A 27,034-nucleotide genomic window follows, 5' to 3' on the forward strand; every position below is an offset into this window, starting at 1 on the left:
CACTCTCTTTCACCCCCGCTGCTGCATTTAGATATCGGTGTGAGATGTGGTGGTAACAAGGGGGATCAGTGTGAGTGCGTTCGTGTGTAACAAGGCGTCCTTGTGCGTCCTCCTCATCGTCCTCGATGCGGCGGCGGCAACGACGGACGACGACGATAACGACTACAGTGCCAGTCAGTGGTGTTGTGTTTTGAGTGGGTGATTCTACCGCTCCTCGGCTGGAACGTGCTTCGTCGCCCAACTAGATCATCATCGATGATGATGATGTGACTCTGATGATAACCGTGTGGAGGGTGAGTTTCCCGGTGGCAGTCCCGGTCCGTCTCGGGAGTGTTCCGTTTCGGTTGCTGGTGTGTGCGAGGGTGTGCAGTTTAGGGTGTCCCATAATGGAAAAAAGTGTCAAAAAAGTTGACTTGATTACCCATAGAATGATTGATTAGGGCGTCATGAATAATAGTTAATGAATTACATACAATTTATTGGCCCATTTTTCATCAAATCGATACGTGTAACCTCTGATTGAGATGTTTATTTCTAGAACTTTTGATTTTGAGGCCCCAAAGTAACTATTTGTCACTTTCTATCTTGTGCCACCCTAGTGTGCATCCTGTGCTCTCACTGTAGCGCACACTAGTGCACATGCGTGCACTTTGTTCCGAGCGAAGAGCTTCTGTGCAAACAGCAAGGCTCGTCAGTGCCTACTGCGGTCTCGGGGCGCGCTCAAGTGTTGGTGAACGGTGGTTAAAGGATTCCTTCGTCCCTTTTTAGCACGAAAAATCCGTGTCAGATGAAGGAAAATCAAATTCAATTATAGCCCGAAAAGTGGATTTCGAACGCGAACCGGAAAAGAAAAGAAGAGTTTGCACAATTCCGACTGGATTACCGGGGAAGCAGTGAGTGGTGGATTACAACAACAGTTCGAGAAATTCTGCTGACTATCTCCGGGCGAGTTCGAAAACAGTGCAAAGTGTGAAGAAAATTTCGTGTCTGGTCGAAAACACGGGCAGACACAAACACAAACCGATACCGTTATGTTTGCGCCGAGAAGAAAATAATCAATAACTCGGATGTTTTGGTCGGCTTTGTGAGTGTGCTTGATGAAGAGAGAAGAAGTGCTGCGATACAGCAGCGACGATAACGTTGGTGGCTGCGGTGCCTTTTGACAACACTTCAGCCAGCTTCCACAATGAAACCGAGTGAGTGAATGAGGGGGTGCCTGCCAAGTGGAATTCCGAATCCTTTAAAACAAAAGTGCTTCAATTAGGCGACGCGCCTACTTAGTACGGATCGCAGACGCGCAATCATCGCAACGGAGTGTGCCGTGAGTTCAATCCCCAGAGGAAACGAAGCAAAGAAAAGTTATATGGCCGGAAAGGGTCCATAACGCGTTTACACTCTGTGGGGAGCCAGTGTTGAATAATCTGCGTGCATATTTTCGGGGTGATTAGTGGCAATGCAAGAAGAAAAAAGGTTTTCCTAGCCGGCTAGGCTGCTCTGCTCGGCAAAAATGATGAAAAATTGCCCCTCGGGCTAACGAGAGTGAAATTTGGCCATTATTCGGCTTTACGTCAATTTGGCATGCCGTGAGGAGCGGTTACGACGACTACTTCGATGCGATGCGAAACAACCGGGTGCTGCTATTTGGAAGAAAAAAAGGTGAATTGATTCGAAGGTTGGCTTAAGCCTCTGGTGAGCCGCTTGTGTACCGCAGTTGAGATAGTTATACGGAAATGCAATCAAGTGAACCGTGATGGAGATGATTTATGATTAAATTCATTACTGATACCTAGATATCTGGTGATCGAGAAGAAAAGGCTGCGCATAGCTGTTTGAGAAGAAAAAGAAGGCGTTTTTTTAGTGGAATACTCTTGAACGAGTCATCAGAACAGGTGAACAGTAGCCAGTAGCGGAGTTCAATAGAAGTTGACATCGGTCAGATAACACACCAGGAACTGGTTATCATACGCTTTCCAACGAGTTACAATAAGAAACAAGAGCACTTGAAAGCACAATCGGCTGTAAACAATCAGGTAGGTTTCTGATTTATTGCTATATATTCCTAGAACCTAAGCATACGACTCATAACTTTTTTCCTATTTTCTTAAAGTACTTATCTAAATAAAAAAGAATGTTTCCTAAAATTTCGTGATAAACTACCATATGTCAATTAGGTTTTTAAATTTTATAAAATGTATTGATTTTTTAATTTTATACGAAAGAGCACCTTTCTCTGAGCCACTACCATTTTTTTTCATGATTTTTAGCACTTTATTTTGATACGTAAAATCAATTTCAAAGAGATTTTTTGAAGTCGCCTTTTGACAGTTGGGCAACTGCTTGACAGCTCCGTCCAGTACAAAATGCGACGAGGGGTAATTCGACAAATCGCTCCCATACGCAGTTCAAACTGATTTTTAAATAGGTTCCCGGGCACTAAAGTCCATGAAAATTTGGATTTTGGCTCAGTTTGGCATGCAGATTCATAGGGTAAAAGCTCCCTTAGTGGAGGTAGTACCAATAGTGGTGGTAGTGGCAATTTAGCACCATTTTGACCAAAAAGCTTGCAAATTACATTTTTAATAGATGCATCATACCTAAATACTAACATTAATTCAGTTTTGTGTTCAAGATTTGCCGAAAAACCTTTTTAAAACAATTATTTTCCTTAATTTTTTTTGCTCTTTTGCACCTATAGTGGTGGTAGTGTTCCCATAGTGGTGGGTCCCATAAGAATTCAATGGAATGCGCCACTATAGGAACCAATGTTAAATTTTACCTCCATAATAGGAACCGTGTACCTATAGTTGGTGCAAGTGAATTATTAGCAAAAACTGAAATAAACAATAGTTTCTGCATTTTTTCTAGAAAGTTTATGTGAAAAACTACCGATTAACGTTTTCAGCCTTTTTATTTTGTGGTTTTATCAATTTTATTCAATTATTTTACTACAAGGAGCTACTAATAGCACCACTATTGGTACATTTACCCTAACATGGAATTATCTGAGCATCACTAAAAAAGCTGATTCATGGATTTACGAAAATTTAAGAACTTGACTGCCCATGTTCGCAAAGTCAACGTAACCACCATTGATAATGTTAGCATTCATAAGCTAAAAACTATCGCATGTGCATAATTATCACCAGTTTCATTCAAAAGAGCACATGATCTAACCCCTAGTTAGATGTCAACGTGAAATAATCTTAAACTTTGCATTATTCATTGTTGAGTTTTAAAAGTGTGTTGAAAACTACAGTTACGCTACGTCGACTATGCGAGTATGGGCAGTTTTGGGCAAAGTTATAACAACATCAACGATGAGTTATATGCTTCTTCTTCTTTATGGCTCTACTTTCCCACTGGAACTTGGTCTGTCTCTCTTCAACTTCAACTGTTTTTTGAGCATTTCCACAGTTATTAATTGAAGGGCTTGCTTTGTATGATATTGCATGAATTTGTATATTGTGAGGCAAGGACAATGATACGCTATGCCCTGGGAGTCGAGGAAATTTTCCCGACTGGAACGGGAATCGAACCTGCCGTCTCCGGATTGGAGATCCATAGCCTTAACCACTAGGCTAACAGGAAACCCACAGCGATGAGTAATAATGGTTCCATTTAACCAACTCACTGTCAAACTTGTTCAAATCTGAATAAAAAAAAAACAAGATTCCTCAGTTTTTGGGTTGTTTTGATTTATCCATGAAACAAAAAAAATATCAAACATTGCATTGAATAGAGAATGAATAATCATAAAAGGGGAAAGAGTGGCACAAGTATTATGCTCCCAAATTCATCCTATTCGAAAACAAAGGCATCGATTGATTCCGTTCTTTTTGGTTCCATGCGTGCTCACTTCAAACAAAAAATTAAAAAATAAGAAACAGGATGACAATGGGAGCCACATGCTTAATAATTAAGGGAACCCTTAAGGGAGCCAATACCTTATGGGGTTTGTAATTGAATTAATATATGAGTATTCCAGTAAGATTTACAGGATATTGTTTATTTTTCATAAATTTTGCAGATAACTCGAAAAGATTGAAAACAAAAAAAAATAACTGAAAATTTCTACATAAGAACAAATGTAGTTCGCCCGAACGAAATGGAATGCATATACCTATGGAGATGGCCAGGGCCGGATCTAAGGGAAGCCAAAGGGCCAGGGCCCCAGGCCCCCACATTTTAGGGGCCCCCATAAAATTCGTTTATGCTTGCAAAACATTAACTTAATTGTTCAAAAACAAAGAAATTATTTTTTTTTTGCTCATCACATTTGTGCCTCCGAGGGGCCTCCACATTCGCTCCGACCCCGGGCGCCCACAATCCTTAATCTGGGCCTGGAGTTGGCTAAAGGTTATTGAATTGGAATGAGCCCTTTACTGAGCAGTGAAAATGGGGAATCTTATGGTCTTACTCCCCTAATATTCAGAACAGCGGGCAACACTTGAGTGGTAAGCATCGCCGCCAGCGAATCCTTAGGCCAAAGGTTTAATGCTGGGTGCTGGCAGTTTTTTTTTAGAGAAAGAGGTCGACGAATCTTGTCTGATATTGTTTTGCTATTGTAATATCTTAAGGGGTCATTTTTTTAACACTTCTCCAAACATAACATTGAAACTTCTTTTTGTAGATTATTTTATGCACTTTTAATTTGTGCAACCACATTCAGCAAACTTTGACCCAACATTGATCCGACACTTGGCAATTTTTCAGTCTGACGGAATTTTTCAGGGTTTCATGTGTCCAGCTAGTTATTTGAGTTACTATTCATTCAAACGACAAGAAATTGCATCTCATTTAAAAGGATCTCCGGTTGAATGGAATCGTTTTAAACATGACTAGAGGCAAAACTGACTGAAAAGATATGTTTGATAATGTTCACATGAATGAGATGAACTTTTGTAGCACTGTTCAAAGAGATTCAGGTAGGATTCAGGAAGATTTCCAGGAAGTTTTAGAGAATATTGAAAAGGGTTTCAAGCTGCTTTAAAATATCATGTAATATCAGAGACAAATCCCCTTGAACGCCTCTGAAACCCAACGAAACACCACTGGAACTCTGTGATGCCTTTCCAAAACCCATAGAACACTCATGAAACCGCCTGAAATACCATGGAACGCTTTTGAAAGCCCCTGGAACACGCCTGTGATACTCCTTGAAACCCCCTTGGAACATTACTGAAGCCCTCTGGAACACTATTAGAACGCCCCTGAAACCACTTGAAATGCACGATTAGGTAAAGTGAAAAAATTTGGGCAGTCTTGCTAACAGTTTAGCTTATTACCTTCCTACGGAGAAAAATCATTTTAATAAAGAATAAAAAAAGAAAAAAAGTTTCGTTTATGCTAGTATTCAACAAATGCATCATGGTTACATAATGAAAGTATGGAATTTTTTAAATGAATATATCATTTTTAACATCAAACGTTTACATTACGCAAGAGTTATTTTAGTTCGATTAAAAAAAAATCAGAAACTTTTCAACATTTGAGTAGTGTTCAAAAACTGGCGAAAAACCATTTTAAATTTTAAGCTACCTATATCCTAATCGAATTAGATGTGCACTATTTCGATGTAATGTAGCATCTCGATTTAATAACACATATACGCAAAAAAAATGTTTATCTTTTCAATGTCAAGCTTGATATTTTGATTTAAGATTCGCACTTAACATTAGACACCAAACACTAATTATGGAATAGGCAGATAAATTATCATGACGTTCTAATTCACCTCAGGATATGTTCAGATGTGTTTGATTTTTACCTAGCTAGAGTTAAATACGACGGAGTGAGATATTGTGCTTAGTTTTTACTACTACTACTTGGCTATCACGAAAACAAATCCGGAGTAATTCGCGAATAGGGCGCGAATATAGTAATACAACATTAACAAGTTTAAATTACACAATTCTGACACATATTCTTAATTTTTTCAAGAATGCAGTACGAATTTGGTAATTTTTGCACTAAAAATAGCATTTATTTTATTGTGCCCGAATCGATACTCGATAATGCTAAACACCCAATACTGTACGTCCTGAATCGATATAAATTTCAGAATAGCCTTTTACTATCCGCCTTGTTTTTGATTTTGTCAGATTTTCGCCATTTGCTTTCGCCGTGTTATGTTCTGCATTCAGATTCGTCTTTCACTATCGCCGTGTTTACGTTGTGATTTCGGATTTGCCTTTTACTTTCGTAAACAAAATACCGGAGTGGAAGGCGTAATTCTTGTTTAGATTCGTGCGACATAAATAGAATGGAATTACGCCTTGCAGTCAACCCGTGATTTTCAATAGTTAGAAAAGTGATATCAAGGAAAGTTTGTGAGTATTTAGTAGGAAAATCTAGCATCTTTACACTCTTTTGAACACGGAGGCAAATTTCGTTTGTTTGAAACAAAAATATTCATGTTTATTCGGTAAACTGATAAAACATTTAAATCTAAAATTTTAATTTTTAAAACTAATCCAATTACACGTTTATTTCGACAGCACCCATTGAGGAGCCCCCCGTTCCGCCGTTGAGAACATAAACAAAACTCACAAGTTGCAGCTGCAACATCAAACAAGATTTCCTCCTGCAAAAAAGGCAAGTTTCACCGAAAGTATCCACGAAATCCCGTTATTTTCGGGAGCATATGTTATCTAATAGATGTATACAAGATGTTGGCATTGAAAGTACAACATGGGAGATGGGTTTTCCAGCGAAGGAAGTGACTTTATAAGTTTAATGGGAAAACAAATATTTCCGTAGGGCCGACCCGCCACAAAAAAAAAACAAAAATATTCACATTTATTTCTAACATCATCTGTCAGAAGATGCATTTTTGTTTCTAACTTGAATTGCACTTGCTTCAAATGTGACGTTCGATTTGCTCCAAACAGTGCCTGAACAAATTGACTATTTATTTGAATTTACCTCAAATATTTTTGATTTAACCATAGTTTTTTTTCTGCGTGAACACTTAAATTGTGTACATTTTGTCAGTTACGACCTTCTCGCGAATTTCTCCGGAAATGGGATAGCTTAGAAACCGTTCTGACGGCTGTCCACTTTTTACTTTCTCGTCGCTGTGTATTGTACTCACAGACAAACAGCGGCTCTTTCATTGTTATCATTTATGAAATCGCATAATGGCAACATGAATGATTTACGCTTATGTAAATTTTCGTGCATACTTGACGGGTTTATTTTTACATGTTTGCGATTTTATACATACGTCTATGCGTGTTATACTGTCATAATAATAGAAAGTGCCAAGTGAAGTCGTAAAATCAGCACAGTACGTAGTTATCCGAATTCGTTTTACGCTTTGCGAATTCATTCGCACGCTTATGAGAATAAGTTACTATGTTTATCGCAATATAACATCAGAATGTCGTTATTCGTGATGAAGTCATACCTTATATGAGTTGATATATATTCCTAAAAGACTTTACAAGATTTAATACAATGAGGTTAAAAACTAACGTCATATACGTTGAAAATGTCCTCTCTGCTTTATAGTGTACATGTTTCCGATGCTACTCAAAAGAAGTGCAGCTTCTCTGCCTAGTAGTATCTGATAATTACGTGGAAAATATTAAATGCTATCCGCAACTTTGAATGAAGCTAACATAGTCAAAATCATTTACGCTCTTTTGAAAAGTCGATTTTAAAATCTTCATGAGTAATCTGCCCAGCGTGTTGTTTGTTCAACGAAATTTGCTTTTTATATTTTAATTATTTTATGGAGTAGAAGATGACTGCCTATTGAGTTGTTAAGAACATAACAATCATTCCACTTTTGCTGACAATGCTCTACGGGGATTCTTATTCACCACTAATTGTTTTTTTTCTTGGTTTTTTCATTGTTTTATACTAAATTTTCAAAAAAAAAAAAGCGAATAAAGTGAAACTGGAATTTCATGATTGCCGAGTATTATACGGTTGGTAGATCCTCTGGTTATTTTTGTAGAAATATTTTTCCTTAGGTAGTGCAATGACTATGATTTAAGGTTTCTTTCCACTAAAAGTTTTAATACTTTTATTTTTAGTTCAATAATCATCAAACATACTGTGCCAATCCTGGTGTAAATTTGGCTTTTATGTGCACACTAAGGAGAAATGATGGAATTGTGGAAGTGTTTTAACAGTTACACAAATGTACAGTTATTTAAGGAGGTTTTTTTATTGGAACGTAAAAAATGCCAATTCTAAGGCTTAACCTAGTAGAAAACACCACCAGGAATTGGAATTCCTATAGAGATTTTTATGAGCTTTATCCAAGAGATTCGCTTTAAATTGCTTCAGAAGTTCCCACTCAGAATCAAACAAATGCAAGTTCTGAAATTCCTCCAGGAGTTTCTCCGGGGTTTCCTCTGTAAGTTCCTACAGGAGTCCTTCCATATTTTTCCGATTTCCCCCGGAATATACTTTTGAGATTCCTTCAGCAGTTCCTTTTGAAATGTCTGTGGGAGTTATTTATGGGAACAAAAATTTCTTCTGGAAACCGTCCATGACTTTGTTTTGGAATCCTACAAGAGCTTTAGCTGGTTTCCCCCAAGATTCATCTTTAGATTTTCTTCATGATTTTCCTCTGGTATTCCTCCAACAGTTCCTTCAACAATTCCTTCAAAAGTCAGATAACCATAGGAACGGATTTCATTTCGTAATCGAATTTTAAATTCTCTATAGAGGATATGGGAGAAATCCGGGAAACCAAAATCTGTAAGTTGCTAGTCACCCTATAATGCGTGCATCCTTATGCGACTCCTGGTTGTCTGCAGACCATGATTAATGACTACCGTTTCTGTACTTTCTATATTTATCAAATTCTTAGCCATCTCCTGATCCAGAAACTTTTTGCAAAAGTCATTCCTCCTCCTTTCAATTTAGCATAACAGTTTACCCAAACTATTGTATGATAGTTTGCCGAAGAAAGTAAAGGTTGCACACGCGTACTGAACTCGCTAGAGACTGCGTAGAGAGTCGCCTAATAGCTCTCTCACGGCCTTGGTATGCGTGTGCGGCCCTTACTTTATTCGGATTTTTTTAAGAGAAAATTACAAAACAAAACTCCTCCATGCACTAATCTACACACTATTTTTAGACATCATGCTTCTTAACTGACATAGTGGAAAGTTAATGTAACTCTTGGCAAGTGAGTTTTTCCATCCCTCCATGCTAACTGTGCTGCATCATCTTCATAGTAATATTCAGGGCCGGATTTACAAACATGGGAGCCCGAAGGCCACAATGTCGTGAGCCTACTTTATAGTGATATATGTTTGATAATACGTAATTGGAAAAAAAATAGGAAAAACAACTCCAAAAAAATCCCTAGAAAAATTTTTGGTGGTATCTCTTTAGAAGAATCCCTAGAGAAGCTTAAGAAAATCCCCAAATCCTTGATGACATTCCGGGTGATATTTTTAGTGGAATAGCTGGAATAATTCATGCAGAAATTACCAAAGGAATTGTAGGACAAAACCCTACAGGATTTCTTGACGAATCTATTCAGCAATTTTTTAATAAAATCACAAGAGATATTTTTAAACAAATCTAAGAGATATTCTTTTAGAAATGAGGATATCCTGGAAGAATCTTCGAGAAATTCATAGAAGAAGCCCCATAGGAAATCTATAGAGGAATCCTTGAGAAATCCTCTAAGGTATTTCTAAATAAATTGTTTGTATAATTTCTGGAGAAGTAACTGAAGGCATCCATAGATTTTTTTGAAGAAATCCCTAGAGGGATCTCTGAATGTATCCTGGGATGAACTTCTAAAAAGAAAAAGAAAAATTCCTGGATCAATTCATGGTTTAATTCTGGAAGGAATTATTGGAGAAATCCTTACAGAACTCGCTGGATGCATATCTAGAAATTCCCGGGAAAAGTCCTGTAAAAGTAATACCAGCAAGAGTTTCTGGAGGAATTCCAAAACGACTTTCTGAAGGATTCCTAAGAATAAATTTCTAGGGATACCACAGGAGGAATGCCTGGAAAAATTCTTAGGGACATATCAGAAGGGATTCTTATAAAAATCTACCCAGCAGGAAATCTACCATACAAACCTCAGCATGAATTCCTGTAATAATCTCAGCAAGGGGCCATTCAGCTAAAGAAGTAATTTTTACTCCTTACCTTACCTTACCAGTCAGGCTAAGGTCTGAATGTCTTCTGCTGTACGTAGGAGTCGTCTCAATTTGACTCGGTCCATCCACACTCTGCGAAGGATCCGTAAATTGTCCTCCATTTGATCGAGCCATCTAGCTCGCTGCGCCTCCCCGTATTCTCGTATCGGTCAGGATGGCTCTTGAGAACCATTTAAATCGGGTTGCTATCCGACATCCTGATGTCGGTGTGGACGATGGTTGGTTCTCTCAGCAGCTGATGCAGCTCGTGGTTCATTCGCGTTTTCAAGTCTTGTCTTCAATCTGCATTCCGCCGTAGATGGTACGCAGCACCTTCCGCTCGAATACTCCGAAGGTGCGTTGGTCCTCTGCACGTAGGATCCATCCTTAGTGCCCATAGATAACTACCAGTGTAATCAGCGTTTTGTAGATAGTTAACTTCGTGTAACGGCGACTTTGCTCGATAATAGAGTTCTGCGGAGTGAGCTCGATTTTCTGCCACAATGCTTCTCTGAATTGAATTTCTCTGCTGGTCTCCATGTCAGCTGTCACCATGAGCCCAAGTACACGAATTCTTTTACCACCTCGACTTTACTTATGTTAATTCTTCACTCGGGAAAAACTTGTAATTTTAAGATCCATTATGTTGTTATTGGAAAATTGAGAGATGAATTTGTGGAAAAAAAATCGCGTGCTGGTGGGATGTAAACCCACGACTCCGTATTGTTAGACTGACGCTTTTATCAACTAAGCCAGAGAACAGGTAATGGTTGTGCAGAATATGTTTCAGGTATACCAGCAAACCTGGTAAAGGACAACATATATCAGTGTAATTCTAGACTCTGATACATGTCATTAATTTACTAAGCCTGAAGAACAACAATCAGAAGACACAACAAAACTATCGATTATTCACAAGCCTGAGGTACAAATATGTAATCTGACTTTTGCTGTAGGTGATTTTTATCATACTTATTCCGAGACATTGAATCTAAACAATTGCTGGTTCATAGTAGATAATATTGTGTGCAATCCAACAAACAAACCCACCTATTTCAAACGGTTTACTCGATCAAACAGTAAACAGCACGTTTCTTCGGTAGGCCTGTTAGCCTATGGCCGATGGGTAGGTAGGTTAGGTAGCCTAGTTATTGATAAGCCTTACTGGGGGCTCCTCCGCGCGTTGCAAATTGTCGCACGTTTTTCTTCGACCCACTTCAGGAACATCCAAACAACGTACAATCGTACCTACGTTGTTTGCTGTTCTATTTACCCGCGAAAGATAATATCGATTGCCTCCGCGCGAAACCGGAACGTTCGGTTTCTATCGCCAGTTGGGGACCTCGCTAACCTAATGCACTGAGCAACCGAGGGACCGTCAGCGACCGGTCGGTCGTCGGTGCGACGACGCGACCGTCGACGGTGGAGAAGTTAGATCGTAGTAATGTTAGAAAAACCAACGACAAGAATGATGTCACCTTCCACACACCGCTCCGGTCGATCGGTGCAGCACCTGTGCCAACAACGTAGCACAAACAGATCGACAGCCAGTAGTGGAGTCAACCTGTTCTACCTGTGCAGTGCAAGTAACCATCGAATGCGAAGTCACAGTCTCTTAGATGAAGACGATTACAATCAGCAAAAATGGTCAAATTATGAAAATCGACGAAACCTTGAGTCTTGAGTCCCATGGGAAAGGCATATTTTAGGCGGTTTTTGGCAAACGTCACACAGCTAGCTCAATGCGTTGGCATTTCGCGCGACCAAACCGCGACCACTGATTGGCACTGGCCATATTTGGTCCGGATTGAATCGACGACGACGACGACCTGATCAGCCGTAGCTGTTTATGCGCGCGACCGAATGAATGGTGAAAAATACGACGACGACGGCGGCTTAGTCTCTGTCCAGATCGAGTAGGCCGCCGTACCGCGGAATACGGCTGCCGGTGGCGTGTGTGCAGGTGGTGGAGGATCAGCGGATCACGTCGTCGTTGTAGGTACCTTCGCCAGCGGAGAAACAGGTTTTTTGAGTTCTGCCGATCGGTGTTGATGCATGCGCGTTATTACCCACCACTGCGATTGCTGCTGCTGCTGTTGAGACAACCTTGCAAGCCTCAGCAGCGCAGCGGTAAGGGTTGATTGGATTGGATGGATTGCGATCTGACGTTGTTTTTGTGGCTGTTCCTACCACCAATATGCATGTGATGGTGGTTTGTGCGGAGTCAGAAGAATTATAGCCAAACGCATGCGAAAGCTTGCAGATTGCTGCAGCTGTGGCGAGGTCGATCCATCAAGGAGACGGATTGGTGCGATGGATAGGTTTGTGAGGCAGGAAAAATATGACAGATTTCTAGTTTCGTTGCGGCAAAGAGTTTCTAAGATACAAGTAATTTGCAATCGATTTGAAAACAAGTTTGTTTTCTACAAATATTTTAGTTTTGAGACTCAACTGAAAATCGAGCATTTTCCAACTGTTCAAAAGCACTTTTCTATTGGCCAAGTTTGTAGTCGAACCTGAACGATTTAGGCTGAGTCAATGTTGTATGGATAAATTGAAATATCAACTCGAAACAACGCTTGTTCGATACATAATAATAACCAACCAGTTATATATAAAATTTGGGTGCAAATCGTTGCATCTCCGCATTCCGCATTGCGATTGAAATTTAAACATCTACGATTTTTTACGCCCCCATACGGAGGAACGTATGCTATGTTCGGCAGCTTTATTCTCTTCGTTTTGGGGTGTTTTTGAAAACCCGTAGAACTCAAAGTTTCCCTCAAAAATTTCCCTAACAAACTGAATCGTACGAACAAGGTGAGCAAAGTTGGCCCATGAAAACCCCTCGTGATGAAGAAAACAAAATTGCTGAAAATACCTTAAGTCACTAAATACAGGGATTTTTTTTTTGAAATTTATTCAACGGTTACCCCACTAGCTGTTCCTCCGAAATTTCTCAAAAGACTTTTTAAGAAAATCTTACATGGATTGCTTCAAAAATTCCTCAATGAATTTATTCAGAAATCCTTTCGTGATTCATTTAGGATTTCTTTGAGAAATTCTTTAAAAAATGTTGTAGGATTCATTTAGATAACCATCAATGTATATCTTCAGAAAATCGTCCAGCGATTACATTCAGAAAACTTTTAAGAAATTTTGCCAATAATGCTTTTGGAGATTTTCCTGGGAACTCCATCAGGCATGCTTCCAGGGATTCCTTTTGACCATCCATAGTTTCCGTTGAAAATTTTTCTAAAGTTTTCTTGATTATCCGAACTCTTTCATGAAAAATTCCTTAGATTTCTTTGGAAATTACTCCATGGATTCTTTTAGAAAAATCTCCAGGAATCCCTTTCTGAAAGCCTTCAACGGATTTCTATCAAAAGCCTTCTTAAAACATCTTTCAAGGATTCCTCTGAAATTCCTCCATTGATTCAGAAATCCGTACAAGATTTTTTTTCAGAAATGCTTTCAGCGAATCCTTCGGAAAATCAAAGGTTCAAAATTCATCCAGAAATTTCTTCAATGATTTCATTAGAAAATTTTCTACATACTTTTTCAGTAACACCTCCAAAGTTTTCTTCAGGAATTCTTCCAGAGATTTCTTAGAAATTTTCCTTGAAGTTTCATTCAGAAATCTTTATAAGTTTAATATTCCATAAATTTTCCCAACGTTTGTCCTAGGAAATCATCCATGAATTCCTTAAAAAAAATTGCTCCATTGATTCCTCCAGTAATTACTCCAAAGTTTCGGTCTTGAAATCTACCAAGATTTTTTTAGAAACACATCTATTGAATTCTTTGGTAATTCTTTGAAAATTTTCTCCAAGGCTTCCTCTAGATATTACCTTAAGAATTCCTCTTAAAATTTCTCTAAGAATTCCGTCAGATAGTTTTTTTATGGATTCCTTCTGAAATTCCACAGGGATTACTTTGGAAATTCTTCTAAATTCTAAATACCGTAATCTGGGGGGGTAGTTGATCAGTGGGGTGAAGTTGATCACTAGGGGGTCCACGGCTGATGAACTACAGTTCTGTTGTTGGAATAACCTATGTCGTAAATCAATTGTGTGAATACATTTGAAGAATTTTTGAAGATTTTTATGAAAAATGTGTTAGATGTTACATAAAAATATCAACTTTTTAGTTTGAAACTCAGTGAAAAGATTGTCTTTCAAGAAATCGCCTCTCATCAACGCTTCGATAACTCACAAAATACTTTTATTCATTCATGATGGGCTTATTGAACCTAGTTTTTAGTTGAAATTAATGTTAACATGCTAGTTTCATTTGAAAATAGCATATTATTGCAAAAGTTAGACGGTGTTTCAAGAAATTGCCTATCTCTAGGCATTTCATGTGCATTACCTGTAACTTACTAAACTCTATTTTTTATGACATACAAAATACAACAGTTGTAAGAATTTTTAGAACTTATTCAGATTCAGCTTCATCAAATTTAGCTTGTTCGATAATTATCCAATCTAAGAAAGTTATGTTATTGGTTGATTAACTTCACACCGGATTGAAAGTTTTCAAATTTGGCCATTGAAACATTAAAAAATTAACAGTTTCTTGTAAAAAAAAATCAGTTACGGAACTTGATACAGGTACACTTACTACATGCTTTAAAAATATTAGTTTGAAATCATTGCATTGTACCTGATTTTATTGAAAAAAAAATAGAGGAAAAGTGATCAACTTCCGCCCAGATTACGGTACTTTAGAATGTAATTATGGCGTCTCCAGAAATTTTCTTGAAAATCCTCAATAAGCTTTCTTAGAAATTCTGCCAAAGGTTTCCCAAGTTGTTTGTGTGACTCGATCATCGTTCTGAAGCTTCTCAAGCATATATGTGATGGAAATGCATTTTTGAGTTTTGACATTTGGTCAAGTCAACTTTGATTAGTAATCGGTCATAATATCATCTCTCTATAGCATCCCGTTTGCCAGATATATATGTTTGGAACGCTTCAGAAATTGACTCCGGATTATCGAATCCGACATGTTCTCATAAATTTCTATTGGGATTCCTTAAAGAATTTCCTTGAGATTTCTTCCTGTAGACATTCCTCTATGAGTTAATTCATGAGTACCTTCTGCGTTTTTTTTTCAGGGATTCCAGTGGAGATTTCTTCAGAAATTTCCTCTGGGATTCTTTCAGAAACTCCTACTCGGATTCTTTCTGGAATTTCCTTCCAAAATATCTCCAGAGAATTCTCCAGAATTTTGGGAATTTCTTCAGATATTTCAGCATGGACTTTCTTCGTTATTTTTTGGAGATGATTAGGCGGATGGCGATGCAAGGGACAAAAATAAATACGATACAAACAAAAAAAAACTATTGAAAAATTAAATTTTTTTTCAACTATTCAAAAAAAAGTTGCTTGTAAATATTTTTTCTATTGAAAATGGAGTCATGGGCAGCCATGTTTATTTTTACGCCCCCCCCCCCCTTCAAAATTCATAAAATATTGAAGGAGGTGGGGGGTGACATAAAACAAGTTAAATATTTGCATCGGCCTTGGGAAACTCCTCTAAAGGAATCTTTAGAAATCCTGCAGAGATTCCTTTGAAAATTTTCCCAAAAGTTTCTTTAAAAATTTATTGAGAAATTCTTTTAGGGATCTCTGCAATAAATCCTGTAACGATTTTATTATTTGATCTTGCATTTTCAGCAGAAACGTCTTTCGGAATTTCTTAAGAGATTCTTGTAGGAATTATTTCAGATATTCCTCCTGAGATTTTTTTTTCCTGAAGTTCTTCCAGAAATTAATCTTAAAATGACTGTAAAAATCTTCAAAGGAGTTTCTAAAAAAAATACCTGCAGGTTTGTTAACACTCAATTGTTTTAACTGGCATTATCAGTCTCGGGATATTAGCCGGCCTTGTGTATTTGGCAGAGACGTCAGGTAATACAACATTCACAAGACGCGACGCGAGGCAAGACTTATCGTTCTTACAATCGTCAAGGATTTAAAAAATTACCTTTTCTGTCGACCGGTTTCGGGCGCAAATCCACAAATTCGGTTCGGGCGCAATCCGTACAAATCCAGTTGTTTTAAATTGCCCTAGACTGAGAAAGCCAGTCAAATCAATAAATCAATTTCCAGTAGAAATTTACGTCACGATCTGGAAGATTTGCTTATGAGATTTCCATGCAGAATTTTAGAAAATTTTAGAATTCTTGAAGAAACTTCTAAATGAATGTCTGTGAGATCCCTGGAGGATTCCGAGTAGGTGGAAAAGTCTAATGAATAGCATATTCAGTTATAACTGAAGAACAAAAACTGATAATGGTTTGATGGTTATAAGATGTTAAAGATCAGAAATAATATCAAAATATAGTATGGAGAATTGCTCGTTAAGAAAGGATAAAAACAATATCAAACAAGATTTGCCAACATTTTTCCTGAAAAAAAAACTGCCAATATCTTCCTTTTTTTCACGTAGATGATAAAATAGGCTTTTATTATGGCGATGCCATACATGTCCCAAATATAGGAAAATCAGTGCTATCATGGGAAAGTCAGAGCTGGTTACTCAAAGTTTACACATATCATCGCCCCCTATATTAGTACTCCCCAAGGAAATGACTTCATCAATTAAGAATTATTCCGAGAAAAGTCCTCTATGAATTATAATTCAACCAATGTTTTTTTTCTGAAACCATCGCGGAAAGGACATTCTTGTTGGAATTCCTTTTATGAGTTTTGCAAAAAAAAATCTTAAAATTTCTAAAAAAAATATCCAGGATTACCTTCAGAAAACTTCAAAAAATTTCTTTGGGGATTCTCTGAGTATTCACTAATACTTGAATTGTTTACAGAACAAAGATTCTCGCACGATTTTTATAATGATTTAAGATTTTTTTCAGGAATTCCTCCTCGTGAATTTTTCTTGGCACTTCTTCAAGAGTTTTTCAGGAAATTCTCAATAAATTTATCTAGAAACTGGTGCACGGGTTCATTCAGATTTTTTTTTTCGTAATTCCTCCTGGATTTTTCAAGGTATTGTATAAGAAATTCTTTCAAAGATTGCTACAAAAGTTCATGCTTGTATTCATTCATATATTTCTTCAAATGTTTCTGAAAGAATCCTCTAGAAATATTGTCTGATTGTTTTTTTCAGAAGCTGTTCTTCGGGATTTCTTGCGAAAATTCTATTAGCAATTTCTCAAGTAATTCTTCCATGGGTTTCTTCTGGAATTCCTCCAATCGTTTTATCGAAATACTTAATTCCAGGAGCATTTTTTTTCACAATGATGCCAAGAATTCTCCTAGGGGTTTTTTCTAGACATTCAGAAACTTTTTCAGAACTATTGCTCGAATTTCTCCAAAGAATCCTTCAGGTATTCCTGCATTTATTCAGGGAATTTCTTTAGTACGTTCTAGACAGATTTTTCCGGAAGTTCCTTAAGCTGTTCTTGCAATAATTCCTACAGGTATTCCTCCAGGCATTACACGGAGACAAATTTCGTTCGTTTGAAACCAAAATATTCATGTTCATTCGGTAAACTAATAAAATGTTCAAAAATAACGCAATTACATATTGATTTCGACAATACCCATTGAGGAGCCCCCCGTTCCACCGTCGAGAACATGAACAAAACTCACAAGTTCCAGCTGCAACATCAATCCAGATTTCCTCCTGCAAAAAAAGGCAAGGTTCACTAAAAGTTTCCATGAAAGCCCGTTGTTTTCGGGACCATATGTTAGCTAATAGATGTACACTTGATGTTGGCATTGGTTGTTTTTTCCAGGGAAGGAAATAACTAAATATGTTTAATGGGAAAACAAATATTTCCGTAGGGTCGACCTGCCACAAGAAAAAAACAAAACTATTTAAATTTATTTCTAACATAATCTGTCAGAAGATGCATTTTTGTTTCAAACATGGATTGCATTAGCTTCAAATGTGATGTTCTATTTGCTCCAAACAGTTTTATTTTTGTGGTCTGAACAAATGGACAATTTATTTGAATTTACCTCAAATATGTGATTTTAACTTATTTTTTTTCTGCGTGTATTTTGGATTCCTGCAGAAATTACTCCACTAAAGCCTGTATCCGCAATAATCGGGACACAGAAGTACGGCTGTAGCTCTGTAATAAATCGGTAAAATTGGCCAAATAATTAACTGACAGCTCTTCGATGTATGTTTATTATCTGTGCCAAATTCTATAAAAATCGATGCACTACTTTTAACTGTGGATGAAAAACAAATAGACGTGGTTTTAAGTATTTTGTACAATAATCACCAATTTTCATTCGCATAATAGATGGTTCGTTTACGCTACAGTGCAAAGTTCTGTGATGATGATTATGAAATTTCGTTAGCAGTAATGATACTTTTAGAGATACTTTGTTGCAAAATGTCATTAACTTTGATCAATTGGTTTGAAAGCTACTGGTGTTGATAGGGGTAAGTGTTAGTGAAAATTTTTCGTGTTTTTCATGTGCGATGTTTGTTTATTTATTACTTTTGAATTTCTCTGCCAATTTTTATGAAATTTTCACAGAAGGCAGTTTATTATGTGTATATTATGCTTGCAAAATTTGATCATTATTGGTATAGTACTTTCGATAGTACAATCTAAACAATAAAGGGTGCTGACTAATTGCTGTCTGAGGGGCTAAAATCACGTTCAGTCCGAATATATGTTTCGACTATAAAATTGTTGATATTGCATCGATTTTTTTTTTTTTTGAAATTTTGCCTATGCAACAAATGTATATTAAGAGGTTTGTGTTCAAAATTTCAGCCATTTTCTTTGTCAAATTCAAAAGTTACAGCGCTGACAAGCAAAACTAGGGGCTGTACAAAATTTAATGGCACACATTCTGCTCTTTCTTTGCTGCAACAAAAAGTACTGCACCGATTCACATGAAATTCTGTAGGTGAAATGAACACATCTGAAGGTGTTATTAGGCCAAATTTGAGCAATTTTAATGGATCTATTGCAGAGTAACAACTGCATTTCTGTGTCCCGATTATTGCGGATACAGGCTTTATCTATTCCATAACATGTTTCAAGGAATTTTTGCAAGACATTTTTATATAAATACCTGCAGAGGGTTCACCAGTTCTTCATGGTACAGGGGGTGGTCAGAATTTTCCACTGTTGAGAAAATTCAAAAAGAAAAGCCGGAAAAATTATGCCCAAATTCGCGGAAACATTTCAAAACAAATATTTTTGAGAAGGTAATTTTAAATTTTTGGAATGCACTTTTCTTGTTTCTGAGTTATGGCCAAATTTGTGAAAAATGTTCAGTGAAACCAGTGAATTGAGTTTTATGAAATTTTGAGCATTCATTAACAATATATACTACCGTAAATCGCATGTCTGTTCCATTTGCATAGGAAATCCAGCAAAGATGGGACTGATATGCGATTCACGGCAGTATACGACGTATTAAAATGTTATATTTTCTCACAACGAATAAAATTATGCCGGTTTCATGTTTTCACCCATATAGAGGAACATGAGACAAATTTACAACACCACACAAAATACTAAATGTGTTCTTTCTTTAATCCAAACAGGCTCTAATATATCTTATTAAAAATATCTTGAGAACATAAGTAGACAAATCTTTAGATATCAAAACTGAAATGTAATGACATTGAAGTTAACAATTAACATTTTTTCGAGAAAAGTCCGAAACTTGTCAATCCATCATAACTTTTTTTCAATGGTTCTTTGGATTTGGTTCACTGGTTTCCAAGAAATGACAAATCAAAACTTGGTTATCTGATAAATAGTGTATTACCAGAACGGTTCTAGCTACGCGAAAGATTAATCAATTGGGCTCAATGTGGTACCAATGATGTACATATTATTGGTCAAAAGTCAAAATTTGAGAATTCCTGTTTGTTGAACTTTCTGGCCACCCCCTGTAGCTGTTCTACAAGAATTGAAACTTGTTGAACAGGTAGGTTTGAGATTAGAGAATCACCAGAAAGTGAACCCTATATTATGATTGGCATCCTAACAAAACTTATTTGAAAACAACTTTAGCATTGAAGTCGCCTTTTACTGAGAAACTCGTAACTACCCAACAACCTTGCTTATTACGATTTCATCAATATGGCAAAAAAAAACTATAAAACCGCGCCATTCCATAGCTACATACTAGCAATGCAATCGATTATGCAGCACGTGCAACCAATTCCATCTCCGTCGACTGTAAGCCGCGCGTCGCAATGAGAAAACTAGCAAGATTAAGGACAAACGTCTTGAAATCCCGCTCAAACATTGCATCAAAACTTCAGAAGCACAAATCTCAAGAAGCAAGCTTCAAACAAGAGTGCACTTTATTATTCTGTTCTTGCTCACTTGTAATAAGCTTAAAATAAGAAACTCAGGTGCGCTGGTTTTGTTTATGAAGAGATTTGTGCGCTCAAAATCGTGAGTAGGTGCCAAAGTCGGCCATTGTGGCGGCCATTTTGGGATTCTAACAAGTCTGTCCTTAAATACATACCCCGACAGCGGTGATCCTTCACTCGTACATCCCTCACTCAGTCTCATCCGTCTCTTCACCAGGCCTTACCTAGGTAGGTTAGGTACTTGTTGACTGCTGACCCTTCGTTCATCCATCTGTGTATCTGTCCGGTCGGACCGTCGTCCGCGCCGCTTCGCAACTAATCAGAATGTGAACTACGCCGGAGCTTGGTCAGCCAGTTTTCCTTCGTTACCCTTACCCTACGTCTCCACTAGACAGAAATGTCTTGCCATTTTGCTGCCAGAAAGAGAAAACGTAACAGAAATGATCAACACCGCTGCTTTCCATGCAAACAGCGAGAGAACATTTCGGTCATGACACATCTGTCCAGCAAAATGGCAAGACATTTCTGTCTAGTGGAGACGTCGGGTTAGCTGCACGATTATGCAACTTTTACAACCTGCCACCGCTGATTAGAGAGCTCGATCGACCGACGACCGTTCGATCGACCAGCATCCCTCCAACGGTCGGTTTTCTGAAGAATCCGTGCAAAGCCGATGCGATGACGCACGAGGTGCGCGGTGACAGCTCATTTGGATCGCAACGCACGATCGATCGACCATTCGGTCGATTGCCGCGCTGCGCTGCTGCTACATCGAAGGTAATTTATTCCGCACGTTGATTGGTCATTGCAAGTTTTGTCTTTTTTTTATCGACAACGATTTATGCGCTTCTGTTTTGGTTTTGGCACGAAGGTCATCTACCTGATCGTCACCATTATTGATTGGACGAGCCGTACGACAAGCAACAGCCTGGAGGATGGTGACATTTCCAAGTGACGTGCGTCCTTTCTGTCTGCGCTGCGCAATCATCGGATTGGAATCTCGCTGGGAAACGAGTTGAAAGGTAAAATGAAGAAATGCTGAACATGGGTTCAATCGTAGCATGCCTTTCGTCCCGATCCCGACCCGGATTGAAACCATGACAACTACGCACGGCAACGCAACGCGGATGGACGAGCGGACGTGACAACGCCTACTCGGATCGATCAGCAAGAGAGGTCCGCTCGAAGCTCGCATGGATATTGATGAGTACGGCAGCGCGGCAAGGCGACTCGTGGTGTCGAGTTCCACTTGATCGTTCAGCAGAAGTTTTCAAGGTTTACTGCGACGACGACGACGACCGCAAAACACCAAAGAAATGGGGTCCCCTACGCAAGTGATCGCGAACGAACAGCGCTCATTCAGTTCAGAATACCGGCGAAAACTCCCACGAAATGCTACCGTGATTTGCATAAGTAAGCAATGTGCGCGGTGACAACGACGACGAAACCGTGATGTCGATGATGTCGTTTGAAGGAGTCATGTTCGTGTTTGCATTCGTCGCGGAGGTAAGCTTCAAGTGCCAATCGGTTGACTGAATGTGGGTTTTGTCAATTTTGAAGCTGAATGGATTTCTCGATTATTTTTTGCACTGGTGTTTTTTTTTTATTAAGGGTTGATATTTACTTCGTCATATACGCCAATTTCCAACATTTCAGACGGGAAACAGCCAATAGGTACAGATTAACGTGCCTGGAGAGGAGAAACGTCAAAATTGGAACAGTCGATTTAATGTCATCCCCATAGTTCCAATCGAGCAGGAGACCTGTCAAAACGACCAGGATTCGCCACTTTGGTATACTCGAGACACTTTAGTACAGATATTCCAACTTAACATTGTCAATGGCTCATCAGATGGAAGCAAGAAGATGAAGACTATCAATAATCAGCCCATATAGCACCGGATATCGAATAAATATGCGAAATTTCACGTTTCAATTTCACTCGACTCATGAGTTGATTTTTTATCTCGCAGCGACTAGACGAATTGTTCTTCATCACCGTTCAACATTCACTTCGCCAGATTCACTTGTTGAACCAATCTTCAATTTACACCCCACAAGGTGTGCTAGAAATAGACGTGAACTAGGCGGAAGCTAAACCCACAGATTCCTCTAGAAATTCTTTTACGAAAAATCTTTCAAAGATGCATTCGTAAATTTTCTACAGGAATAAAAACTTATGGCGATTAACTTAAAAACTTCACTAGATATTCCTCAAAAATTATTTAACAGGAAAACTCACATGGATTGCTTCAGAAAATCCATCATGGATATTAATGAAAATTCTTGAGAGTTTCCTCCAGAAATTTATCCAAAGATCAGGTTTGAAAACCATCCATGGATATGTTCTGAATTTCTCCATGGATTCTTCAAAAAATCCACCAGCCATTTTTTTTTTTAAATTATTTAGAAAATCTTCAAGGGGATCATTATGAAATTCTGCCTGGAATAAGTTCGGAGATTTCTTTGAGAATTCATTCAAGAATTCTTCCAGGGATAACTTTGGAAACCTCATAGTTTCCTCATGTTTTTATCTGAAGCTTTTTAAAGAGATTACCTCAGAAATTAATCAAGGAAATCCTTTATAAAGCTTCCCTTGCAAAATTACGCTATGGATTGCTTCAGAAAATCCTTCAGGAATTCTTTTCAGATTGTCTTTAATACTTTTCTTCTAAATGTTCTTTTGATTGGTCCAAAAATTCTTCTTAAATTTCTGAAGAATTTCCCATAGAAGACCCTAGATTCCCTGAGAAAATACTGATACTCTGTCATTCGTTAGACATTCTGAAACTTTGAATTACTTAAGAAATTCTTCTGGAAATTTAATTAGGAAATCCTTCGGAAATTTCTACAGTAAATCTTTCAGGAATTGTTCCAACATCTTCGAGAGATTCCTTCAGAAATTCAGCAAGAAGTCCATCAAAGATTTGTTCAGGAATTGTTCTAGGAATTCCATTGAATATTCTCACAGGCTCTTCAGGAATCCATCCAGAAAATCTTCCAGGAATCTCATAATAATAGATTCTTGCATAATTACTTTCGATTATTCGGGCAAGAATTCCTCAAGAGATATACATCGCAGTTCTTACTGCGTTTCCATTAGGATTTCCTACGGATATTGCTGTTTGTATTTCACTAGAAATTTATTCGGCAATTCTTCTAACGATAACTTCAGCGATTCATTCTTCAGGATTTGAAGGATTTCTCAAAGAATTACAGCAAGGATTTTTTTGAGAAGTTTTTTATCGTAGGATAGTGGTGCTCATCCTGCGGCCCGCGGGCCGCATGCGGCCCTCCATACCTTAAGATGCGGCCCGCGGAGTACTTCACGAATCGAAATTTTTTAACGATTATTTGAAATAACTCGTTAAATTTATTAGGAAATCAAACAAATAAAATGCTGATCAGTTTTCACAGTGTTGAACACAAATTAAATGATAAATAAACAAAAAGAACAATCCGTTCTGGTAAGATTTGAAATCACAACTTCGAAATATTTCGGCATTTCAGCTAAGTCGCGAAGCCAGCTTATAGTTATTTATAAGTGGTACGAATCAAATGAAAGTTTCTTAAAAATGTAATCTTGAATCATTTTAAAAATTAGTTGCAGTTTTTAAGCGCAGTCAATGCAACGCTGAGCAAATATTTCACATTTCGCCTTTCCGAAGAATATAAAAACACAAAGCTCTTTTGGGGAAACTTTTGGATACATTTTTGGAGAAGCTCCAAGAAGCATTATTGGAGAAAATTTTTAAGCAACTTTAAACGAAATATATGGAGAAACTCAAATCATCCTGGAGTAAATAAACCTGAAGAAACTCAATAAGAAAGTTGTGACGATACTGCATGGAAATTTTAAGAACATCTCCTAGACAAATGTTCAAGTGCCACTCTAACAGAAATTTCTTAAACAACTTTAGAATAAATTCCTCGAGCAACAAGAAGAGAATTTTCAGGAGTAACTACAAACAAGATTCCAGGACCAACTGCATCAAGACACAAAAGATGCCTAGAACACGTGAGGAAAATTTGAATAATAAATTTGAAACAACTTATGCAGCAACTGATAATGTTGAAGAAACTTCCGGATACAATTGTCAAAAATCTAATTTTTGAAGAAATTTAATGATGAAGTATCTCATCAACTTTAGACGAGACTTATGGAAAGAATTTACTAAAATCTTCAAGAAAATCCTGAAAAATTTTCGGAAAGATCCGGAAGCTATTCTAGGAGAAATCTTTGGAAACGATTAATAAGGAATTCCTGAAGTAACTTCAGGGCAGTTCCAAAGGCAAATCTAAGAGGAGTTCTTGGAGGTGTTCCAAAAGAATTCTTGAAAAACTTAAAGAAACTTCAAGAAATTTCTCGAAACCCTTCTGGAGCAACTCCACAAGAAATTTCAGTAGAAAATTCAGCAAACCTTTTTGGAGCGATTCAAAAGAAATTCTTGTAAAAGCTCCTTGACAAGTTCTTGAAGTGGCTTCAAGGCAATTCTAGGGGCAACTTCTAAATTGTTTGTTTGCATTTCAATCTGAAGCTCAAACGTTTTTCTCAACCAAACTTATTAATCTAAATTGAACTTCACGAAGGGCAATATATTATAAAGTTTGACCCTTACACAAGTTCTGAACAGTTCAGATTTTTAATAAATATGCTTTAGAATTGTTCTTTTTGTTGTTTTTGTGCATCGATGTTTTATGCGGCCCGCAGATCGATCGCGAATTGCAAATTTGGCCCGCAGTATCCTCCAACCTGAGCACCACTGTCGTAGGATTTTACAGAAACTCCTCTTAGAGATTCTTTTTCCAACAGATCCTTGAAAATTTTCTTCCGAGTTTCCTGCAGTAATTCTTTCAAGGACTTTTGAGAAATTGGTTCTATGGTTCCATCAGAAATATATCCTGGGCTTCCTGCAGAGACTTCTGCAGGAATTGTTTCAGATATTCCTCCAGAAATTTGTTTAGAAAGTTCGTCCTGAAGTTGCCTAAAAATAATTGAAAGAATCCTTGAAAGAATCCCTGATGGAATTTCTGAAGAAATCCCTGAACGATTGTCTGAAGGAATCCCTTGAAAAGCTTCTGATGATACCTATGGAGAATCCCAGAAGAAATTCTTTAAGGAGATTCCTGAACAAATTTCATGATGCAATTTTTTAAGTTATCTCTGGAAGAATTCCTGGATGAATGCCTGAGAGAAAGCATGAAAAATCTCCTAAAAATATCTCCTTTATTCCTGGTAAAATGTTGTTCCAAGGTAAAACTATTTGGGAAAATGCTGGAGAGATTTCTAGAGAAATCTTTAATGGGTTCTGATGGAAACTCTGAAAAAATGTCTGCAGAAATTGCAGACAATAGTACTGATGTAGTTTTTGACAAAATTTCTCCATAAGTTTCTGAGGGATCGCTGGAGTAATTTATATAATATTTTTATACAATTTCTGAAGGGAACCCGCAGAAACTGATAAACCTGTAGAATATTTTTAGACAGCCACAAAAAAAAAACTTTTTGAAGGAAGCTTAGAAAGAATACTTGGAAGAACTGGATAACACAGCGTAACAAAAATCAACTTTTGGTCTGTCTCAAGAGCAAACTTATGTGTCTCTGACAGATTTTGGGCCGCTGAATCTGAATCCGGGCTCAGATTTGCTCCAACACGTCACAATTTTGAGCTATACCTCAATTTATAGGGCAAAATATGCGATTTTGGGCTTTTTTGACTGCAAGCCATTAAGCATGGAAATATTTTTTTCAAGCAATCAAAAGGTTAATTGGTCAATCAACATCTAAATTATCGACTCATGCAAAATATTTCGTTTAACCAAATCGATTTTGATAGTTTTAAGCGATTTATGTCAGGTACGATATTTCCCATACAAGTCACCCTCCAAAAGTTGCATGCAAGTTTTCATACTAACATAAAATGCTTAAATCTATCAAATTTGATTAGGTAAAACGAAATATTTTGCATGAGTCGTTAATTTAGATGTTAATTGACCAATTAACCTTTTGATTGTTCAAAAAAAATATTTCCATGCTTAATGGCTTGCAGCCAAAAAAGCCCAAAATCGCATATTTTGCCCTATAAATTGAGGTATAGCTCAAAATTGTGACGTGTTGGAGCAAATCTGAGCTCGGATTCGGATTCAGCGGCCCAAAAACCTTCGGAGACACATAAGTTTGCTCTTGAGACAAAAAAATGTTGCGCTGTGTAACCGTTAGTTGGTATTCAATGAAGATTTTTTTTTAATTTATATTTCTTGAGTTTATTCTACTCTCTATTCATGGAAGAATTTCATTAAAAATTCCTTGGAAAATTATTAGGAAAAGAGTAACTTTTGCAGGAATTACTGAGTAAATCTTTGGAGAAGTGTCTAAAGCATCACCGAAACCCGGAGAAACTTTTTGAGAAGCCCCTGAAGAAAGTTTTATAATAATCTCTAAAAAACTTTCTAGAGGCGTTTCTATAATCCCTGATTATATGAAGTAATATTTCTGGAAAAAATCCAACAACAATTTCTGAAAGAGCTTCTAAAAAAATTCTGAATTTCTAAAGAAAACCCTTAGAAGAATTTCTGAAAGA

The 27,034-nt window shown here is 37.5% G+C and overlaps 1 protein-coding gene across 4 annotated transcripts in view; it reads left to right on the plus strand.

Annotated features, from left to right (window-relative positions):
• The first annotated feature begins 1,621 nt into the window (after window positions 1-1,621).
• Window positions 1,622-27,034, plus strand: part of LOC109402136 (SH3 and multiple ankyrin repeat domains protein 1) — a 594,309-nt gene continuing 568,896 nt past the window's right edge. For all 4 annotated transcript variants that reach the window (XM_062856236.1, XM_062856238.1, XM_062856239.1 and 1 more), the window contains exon 1: window positions 1,622-2,030. The gene's annotated coding sequence lies outside the window, so the exon portion shown is untranslated. The remainder of the gene's footprint in view (window positions 2,031-27,034) is intronic.

This window comes from Aedes albopictus, chromosome 3, assembly GCF_035046485.1.
Source record: "Aedes albopictus strain Foshan chromosome 3, AalbF5, whole genome shotgun sequence".
Lineage (NCBI taxonomy): Eukaryota > Metazoa > Arthropoda > Insecta > Diptera > Culicidae > Aedes > Aedes albopictus.